Source organism: Sesamum indicum, linkage group LG7 (assembly GCF_026168435.1).
Source record: "Sesamum indicum cultivar Baizhima isolate 11 linkage group LG7, ASM2616843v1, whole genome shotgun sequence".
Lineage (NCBI taxonomy): Eukaryota > Viridiplantae > Streptophyta > Magnoliopsida > Lamiales > Pedaliaceae > Sesamum > Sesamum indicum.
The window spans coordinates 1,639,298-1,648,429 of record NC_142663.1 but is presented as its reverse complement, the minus strand read 5'-3'; positions in this window follow the sequence as shown (position 1 = coordinate 1,648,429).

The window sequence follows — 9,132 nt, the reverse complement described above, 5'->3', positions numbered from 1 at the left end:
GTAGAATTATGAGAACGTTCAAAATTTAGCTGTTTTGCGCAGTTTTATTATAGCAAGTTCGTTTCCCTTTTATACAAACTTGTAGTTATTATTACGCTCAGAAAATTTACCACACAAACTCTTGGGTCTAGACCAACATTTAGGTCAAGTTTCGTCGAATTCTGAGAACGTTCATAATTTAGATGTTTTGCACGGTTTTATTAGAGAAAATTTGTTTCCCTTTTATACAAACTTGTAGTTATTATTAAGCTTAGAAAAATTTATTTTTGGGTAAATGTAAGTTTCATTAAGTAAATAGTAATACAGTACAACAATGTCATCATCAATTGGTTTCTCCCTCATCCCATGGGATACGCCATAGTCTAAATAAAGCTTGTGTAATGACTGATCTAGGTAAAGTAATGCTATGGATCCGCTGCCTTATATCCTCAACTATTAATAAAGCCATGGTGATAGGTGTCCTCTCCGTGTGCTCGAATCGTCTTAAGTTTCACTCCCTCCAAATGTGGTAGACACATGATGCTAATAGTGCTCGATAAGACATGTTAACTATGTGCTTACCCCTCCATCTCTGAGAAGCCCATGCAATGTCCGTAATCCAGTCTCTATTGGGCTAAGAAAATCGTACCATTCTCCAAATTGCTACGAGGCATTGTTGACTAAATTTGCACTGAAAGAATAAGTGGCTATGTGTCCCTGTCGCTCCCTGTTACACATAATACAAGGGCCAAGGTGTGCTAGCCATGGTTTGTCCGTTGTAGCCAACTTGCCAAGAATAGCAAGCCATAGGATGAATAAATGACGTGGTATCTTAAGTGATCCCAAAAGTAGCAAAGACCAGCCTACTTTTGATCCTGGTGGATCAAATAGTCTGTATAGAGTCTGAGTTATAGGTTGCCCATGATCAAATCTCCAAACAATGCGGTCCTCCCCTCCATGGATTGTGGGATCTCCAGACACTCGAAATCTGTAATAGGAGGCCACTGCCACTCTCCTCCACTAATCACCATACTAAGTTTAGCTGACTCGGTCCCCGTGGAAATGTGTCACTAAGAGGGCCAAGATGATGCCACGGGTCCTGCCATGAGTAGAATCTCCTCCCGTCTTCGATCTGATATTATTACACCATAGGTCGGAGGAAAACCCGTAGACGGAGGATTTTCCGCCAACCCCATGAACCCCCATACTCCTGAATCGTCCAAATAGATGTGTTTTGTAACCGACCCTGGTATAGCCATTCGACCCAAATCGAGGTCCTATCGCACCTGATGATATCACAGAGTTTCTTAGTCATTAATGCACGATTCAAGATCGAAATATGCATGAATCCTAATCCTCCCTCATCCTTTGGCCAGCATAGATCTCTCCAGGCAACCTTGGCATAACCACTGGTTGTTGCCCCTTCCACAAGAAAGTACGCAGTCTCTTCTCAATTTCGTTAGTAACTTTCTTTGGCAAGATGAACGCCGAAGCCCAATATAAACTCAGCGACATGAGTACAGATTTTATAATTTGTACCCTACCAGCATATGAAAGAGCCATACCCTCCCAACCCGCAATACGTTTATCAATTTTCAGCAATAATGGACGACAATTAGCAATCGTTAATCGAGAAGATAATAGAGGTAGCCCCAAATACCTCATCGGTATGACTCCCTCTTGAAACCCGAGTGCTATCAGCATCTCCTTGCGTAATCCTTGTGCCGAACGTGAGATAATAAGATGGCTTTTCTGCACATTCTGCCTGAGCCCCGACCATTCAGCAAAGCGATCCAATCCTGTCTTAAAAACTCCAATAGAGTCCATATCAGTACGACAGAATAGCAACAAATCATCAGCAAATCCCAGCTGAAAAACCCTGGCTGTATCACTCTTCCAATGGAAGGAAAATAATTCGTCATGGTTAATCAACTGTAGAAAACCCAAGTGTAGGACTTCCATCACTAGCACGAACAGGTATAGCGATAGAGGGTCACCTTGACAAAGCCCTCTGGCCCCTCTAAAGAAACCATGGGGTTTCCCATTCAGCCCAACAGAAAACGAGGGTGTTGTAATACACGTCTCAATCCACTTCATGAAGTTAGAAGGAAATCCAAATAACTCCATTACAGCAATCATGAAATCCCACTCCACCGTGTCATATGCCTTCCGAGTGTCCACTTTTAAAGCACACCAGGGTGGTAGACGGGTCTGGTTATATCCTATAAAAAGTTCTTGCGCCAACATAATATTGTCTCCTATACTTCGTCCGGGCACAAACGCCGCTTGGCATGGACTAATTAGTTTGTCCAGTATTACACTTAACCATTGGACAATGAGCTTAGCAATAATCTTATACAAAGTATTACAACAAGATATAGGACGAAAATCACCAACAGTCGTAGGGGATTGTACCTTTGGTATGAGCGCCAAAAGTGTAGTATTTATTTGTTTCAGAAGTCGGCCCGTATTAAAGAAGTCTAGTACTGCCGACGACACCTCCTGCCCCACTACAGGCCATGCAGCTTTGAAAAAACCTGATGAATACCCGTCCGGACCCGGTGCCTTATCCTCAGGAATATCAAAAACCGCATGCTTGACATCCACTGGTGTAAATGGCAAGAGTTAAGAGCAAGCGTCCTCTTTACTCAGTAAATATCTAGCCCAAGGTCGTAGGAACCGAAGGTCTATCACAGCTCGTCGTCGTTCCCCACAAAGAAGGTTTTCGTAGTACGTGACAAATTCATTGACTACTGCTTCTGGTTCTGTGTGAGTGACTCCATGATCATCATTGATTTGTAATATTCTCCTCATCGATCTCCTTTAAGCAATCTTACGAAAGAATACTCGGGAGCATTGGTCACCTCCCTTCATCCACTGCAATTTAGCTCGCTGTTGGAGCATAATCTATTCAAGCTTGGCTGCTTTAGGGAGTACTAACTGGCAGCAGTGTTCTAGCTGCAATAATATTTCATCCCGCCTGTTTGAACTAACAAGCAATTGCGCCATCTCAAGAAACCCTTTAGCCAGCTGGACATTATGTGTTAAGTCCCCTTTGTTTCTCCTCTGCTATCTAAACACCAGTTTAAGTGCTTTGAGCTTTCTTGTTACCGTATACATAGGCACTCCATGATGTTAAGTTGCCAAACCCGCTGCACACTGGGAATAAAATCTAGTGTAAGGTGAGTTAATTATTGAATCAAAACATACCTCCATATTGTTGTTGACTATCTTCGTATAGCACCAGCGGTGAGTGATCTGAAGTACGTGGGGTGAGGCTAGTGTAGAATGATGTCTGGAACTGAGATCATTAATCAGCATGCGGTCCAATCGTTTTCAAAGATTCCGTGGAGTTGCACTACAATTATGGCATGTATACCATTCACCCTGCATGGGTAATAGTAGTAATCCTGTATTCTGGATACAAGTATTAAATTCATTCATAGCTATTCGAATATCTCCAGATGTGCCGCAAACTTCACTTAAGTCTCGCACTGCATTAAAATCCTCTCCAACTAACCTTGGGATGTCAGCACACTGTAAAGCTATATTCTCCACGGCACCCCATAACTCCCTCCTATTAGCTATCTCATTAGCCCCATAAATAACAGTGACAGCAATTGACTCATGAAGTGCACGGATATTAACATGACAGTGGATATATTTAGTACCACATTCAACCACATTAACATCAACAAAGTTATCGTCCCAGGTAATCCACACATGATTACTTGCCGATCCATAATCCACAAACCATTTCCAATTGGGCAACAAGACAGATTGAATTTGAGATGCATTATTGATACATACTCGAGTTTCAAGGAGACCAAGAAATTGTAACCTGAACTCAGTAACGATGTCCCTGACTGCTAACTGATGGTCTCGCTTGTTTAGGCCACGCACATTCCATATAGCCGTATTCAACATAGATCATCAGGTATGGGGCTGCTTGGCTTAGGACCCCGATTCGATTCCTCTGTATCATCAATTAGGTGTAAAGCGTCAAAAGCATTATAGAAAACGAGTGCCTTACCCCTTTCCGCACGGCTTGGACCTGTGGTAACTGTTTCATGGCCCTCTCTCGCTGCTTCCACCACTCGCGCTGGTGGTCGTCTAGTTATCTCTCAATCAGGCATAGGTGGCGGTCGAGATGGTCCCGATTTAGGCATGTAAACCGAAACTAACGGCTTAATAGTCTTGGATGGTTTGTTGAGGGCACACTCTTTAGCCGAATGGCCGAGTGTCAAATAACTAGTGCACTTAGGAGGTAATAATTCATATTCGACCTCAATTTTGCATGGAGATTCACCGCCCTCCTCATCCGGTGTCATGATGATAATGTGTTTTAGCAATTGTGACGTCACATCCAGCATCACGCATACGCGAGCGAAGTCCAATCTCGTGCATGCTCTAGTAATAGCGTCGGGATATAGGGGTCGGCCAACACCACTGGCCACTGTACTGAGGCCCTCCTCCGTCCATAACTCCACTGGTAGATGTCGCAATTTAATCCAAATAGGAAACTGAGTGTGGTTTAGTTTTCGCAACACCATCCCCGACTCCAATTTCTGTAGTACAATCGGTTGCCCGTGGAACAACCATGGTCCTCCTTCAATAACTTCTTCCATATGTGCAACTGTCTTGAATTGGAAAAAGAAAAATCCATTCATTTGGGCAGTAACCTCGTGTAATCCAGGCCAAACAGACATGGCATATTCTTTAACATGATGAAAGTATGGCCGCTTTCCAAGAAAACAACCAGCAGCAGTTGATTTCCATCTAGTAGATCCATTCCGAATAGATTCCAGTGTGGGTCTCACAACGACTTCACCATTTTGTATAGTAGGAGAAGCATAAGAGAGCGTTTTTCGAGTGGAATTATAAAAAGCATGTGCAATCTTCTCTTCTATGCACGGATCGGGATATGTATGTAGTGGAATATTGCCAATAAATAATCCCATAGGAGCACAATCCCCTTTGGAAGGCAAATAAGTTTGAAACTTCACATCACCTCTAATCTCTCTTGCCATATGAACTGCTGATGTATGCATGTTGATGTCATCCGCTACAGTTCTGATGATGTCATCAGGTGACATAAGGCTGCTGATATCATCTGCCAAGTCACCTCATGATGCAGCAGTTTTTTCCAACTCATCTGTTGATGCAGCATTTATTGCCACCTTAGCAGCCTCATCATCAACCCCTGCCACGTCTGTAACCGTCGCTGGAGAGTCGGTTTCCGGCAGCAGGTCACCGGAAAACTGTTCAGTGGCCGGCAATAGTCCATTCCTGCCGGTAGTCTGGTTTTTCGCCGGAAAAATCATAAAGTTTGCAGCCTTTGTTTTCCCTTCCGTTTCCACCATCATCCCATGCTTCTCCGGCACCAAAAATCGTCGAAAAGCATGGCGAAACCCCTGCACCAGTGGTGGCGCGTCGCTCGGTAACAGTAGTGAATAGGGGTGGCAGGTGAGTCGAGCCGGCTCGCGAGCTCAGCGAGCCGGCTCGACTTTAAGCTCGAGTCGAGCCAGCTCGAGCTCAAGCTCGAGCTCCTATCGAGCTCGAGCTGGGTTTTTGTTGTTCACCAGCTCGCGAGCTGGTGAATATATATATATTTATTTTTAAATTTTTTATATATTTAATTTTATATTTAATATTTGATCAGTTTTATAATTTAGATTGACCATATATTATAATTATTAATTAATATCATACATTTTATCTTGAATAATAATAAATTATGGTACTTTTATTTATACATTTAACCTTTATATAAAAATAAATTTAATCAACAACTTAGTAAATTATAATTTTTTTTATAATTAAAATTATTATAATATCTTTATGTTATATTTTAATATATATTTGTATTATGTTATACATTTTTTAAATTGACAAGTAATTCATTTATGATTTTTTATCATTTATAAATTTATGTCAAAATTTAGTAATTCCTATGAATTAAGCTAAAAATCATAATAATAATAATAATAATAATAATATCAACAACAATATTAATAATAATGATGATGATGATGATGGTTGAACTTCTAATTATTATTTTATTATATATATAATGAGATTAAAAAATTTAATCAATAATTACAATATCTTAAAATCCAGACTCCTGATTCATACGAAATTTTAAATATATACAAGATTGTGTCCATTAGATCATATTAGACGATATGATTTAAAATCACATGGCCCGATTCAACTATACACCGTCTTGAACAATTACTCTTATATTTCGAGTATGATATCTTGACATCCGTATGTCCAATAAGTTTAAAACTTTACGAAATGTATTTTTTTGTAAGTTTTATCATATCTAACGGTTGGATCTAAATTTTGATGGCCCGATTAACCCATGTTGTTCAACAATGTAAGATGATAGCTAAATCAATGTTATACTAACATTTATAAATATATACATTTTGCAAATTATGAACATATATTAATTTCAATTATATCTATCTAAAAATTTTATGATTTGATCTGATGATTTAAAATAATAATAATAATAATAGTTGTAGTAGTAATAATAATAATAATAATAATAATAGTTGTAATAATAAAAATAATAATAATAGTTGTAGTAATAATAATAATAATAATAATAATAGTAATACAAAAAGTCAAAATCAAAACCCATCACTTTCTCTCTCTTGTTCTCGTTTCTTCTTCCTCTTTTCTTTCTCTCTTTCTGTTTCTTCCCCATTCTCTCCTCTCAAATTCTCAATTCTTCCCCAAACCCATCTCTTAAATCCCTAACTCCAAACTCACGGCAACAAGAACGGCAGGTCGGCAACGAGTAAGGCGACAAGTACGCCGACAATCTTTCTCCTCATTTCTTCCCCAAACCCATCTCTTAGAACCCTAGTCCCAAACTCACGGCAACAAGGACGGTAAGTCGGCAACGAGGACGGCGACGAGTACTGCTTTAAGGTAATCCTTCTCTCTGTTGCATTTTGGTCGTTCTTCTTTTTCTTGGGTTTGGGTGTCTTTTTACCATCTTCTTTAATTTTTTTTCTTGGGTTTGGTTGTGTTTTAAGGGGATTTGTTTAATTCTTGTTTTTCTTGGGTTTTTAGGGGATTTTTTTTCTTGGATTTGGGTGTGTTTTTAGCATCTTCTTTAATTTTTTTTCTTGGGTTTGGTTGTGTTTTTAGGGGATTTGTTTAATTCTTGTTGTTAGATTCCTTTCCAGCCTTAGTTCCTTACACTTTTGTTTGCTCTGAGAGTTATTTGTAAAAGAGTTGTAATGTTGTAAGAAAGACCATTATCAATTAGTAACATTTCTGAATTTCCTATCGTCTCTTTCTTCTCTCCTTCCCACCTCCATTCTGCTGCAATGTTAAATTTTTCTGCTACAATTTTCTGGAACAAGTGCTCGAGCTCGAGCTTGAATTCGAGCTCAACAGCTCAAGCTCGAGCTCGACAAATCGAGCTCAAAAATGCTGCATCGAGCTCGAGCTCGAGCTCTACCTGGGCGAGCTCGAGCTCTAAATCACAGAGTCGAGCTCGAGCTCGAGTTTGACAAAAATGGTCGAGCTCGACTCGAGCTCGACTCGTTGACAGCCCTAGTAGTGAAGGGGGTCGCCGGCGCAGAGATTGCTCGCCATATGTCGTTTCCCATTTTTGTTTCAACTCCATGAGTGTCTTCTTGGATGTTTCATCGCCATCATCTACCACTACGTTGGCCAATGGAAGAAACTCAGCCATGGAAAAAGGTGAGTCTTTGTGTTCGCCATTGGAGGACCTCGAGATGGCGCCGTCAAACCCTAATTTGGGGGTCCGCCTCAAATCAGCACTTTCTCCAGTCAAGATGGGATCTTTTTCCTTCCCCATGCCATCTTCAACCTCTGTAATCCTTGAATTGTGCTTAATCATTGCCATAACGCCTGTATGCAGCAGTGTCGTTTCATCTTCCCCAACGGGTTTATGCGCAGAAAACCCTAATTTTTGCGGCGCCATTTTCAGCACAACTCCAGCATTCAAAATGAGTCCTTTCTCGTTAGGAATGGAAGTAACGTCTTCCATAGAGGTTAATCCACCATCAAACGCCGGCAAGATGCCAGAAATCTGCAGATCCGATTCCCTTTGATCTTCGCAAAACTGTTGACAGAAACCAAGCGTGCCACCGTCGTTTCGACTTCCAACATCTGCCATATCATCGTCAATGGTGGCCGGCGTGTCCACGCCGTCGTCTTCTTCGCCGGTCGGAATTTTTAGGGTAGTGTGTGAATTTTGTGGTGTGCTAGTGTGTGAGCGAGAAATGAGAGAATTTATCACACAAATTCTTGGGTCTAGACCAACATTTGGGTCAAGCTTCATAGAATTCTGAGAACGTTCAAAATTTAGCGATTTTGTGTAGTTTTATTAGAGCAAGTTCGTTTCCCTTTTATACAAACTTGTAGTTATTATTATGTTTAGCAAATTACCACACAAATTCTTGGGTCTAGACCAACGTTCGGGTCATGTTTCGTAGAATTCTGAGAACGTTCAAAATTTAGCTGTTTTGCACGGTTTTATTAGAACAAGTTCGTTTCTCTTTAATAAAAACTTGTAGTTATTATTACGCTTAGCAAATTTACCACACAAATTCTTGGGTCTAGACCAACTGATAGGATCGCATTTTGTACTTATTTTATATAATATTTTAGCTTATTCTGTGACCAAATGCTCCTAATTAAATATTATTTTGCAGCTTTAGGATAAAAGAAATGAAAAATGAAGAAAATCACCAAAATAGAAATTCAAACAAGACTCAAACTCAATTTTTGGCAAGAGTTTGGAGCTGCTTGGACTACCTCTGATGAAAGAAGAGTTTAACTAGGATTATAATTTTATCTCTATAAGTCTTTTAGTTCAACTAGGAATCTACTTCTAATCCTAGTAGAACTAGGTATCTAGTTATTATAAATAGGTGATGTAATTCACTTTAAGAGACAACTTTTGAACTCTTCTATTTCTCTACGTTTTTATAATATTTTCTTATTTTGCTTTTCATGCGTTCTTCCATTAGCATGTCTAGCTAATTCCCTTATTTCGGTTGAAGATTTGGTGAATGCTTAAACCCAACAAGTTGTGAGATCTAATTTATGGTTTCTACTTTTATTCATATTGGTATTTGTGTTGTTCTCTGTGCTTTTATT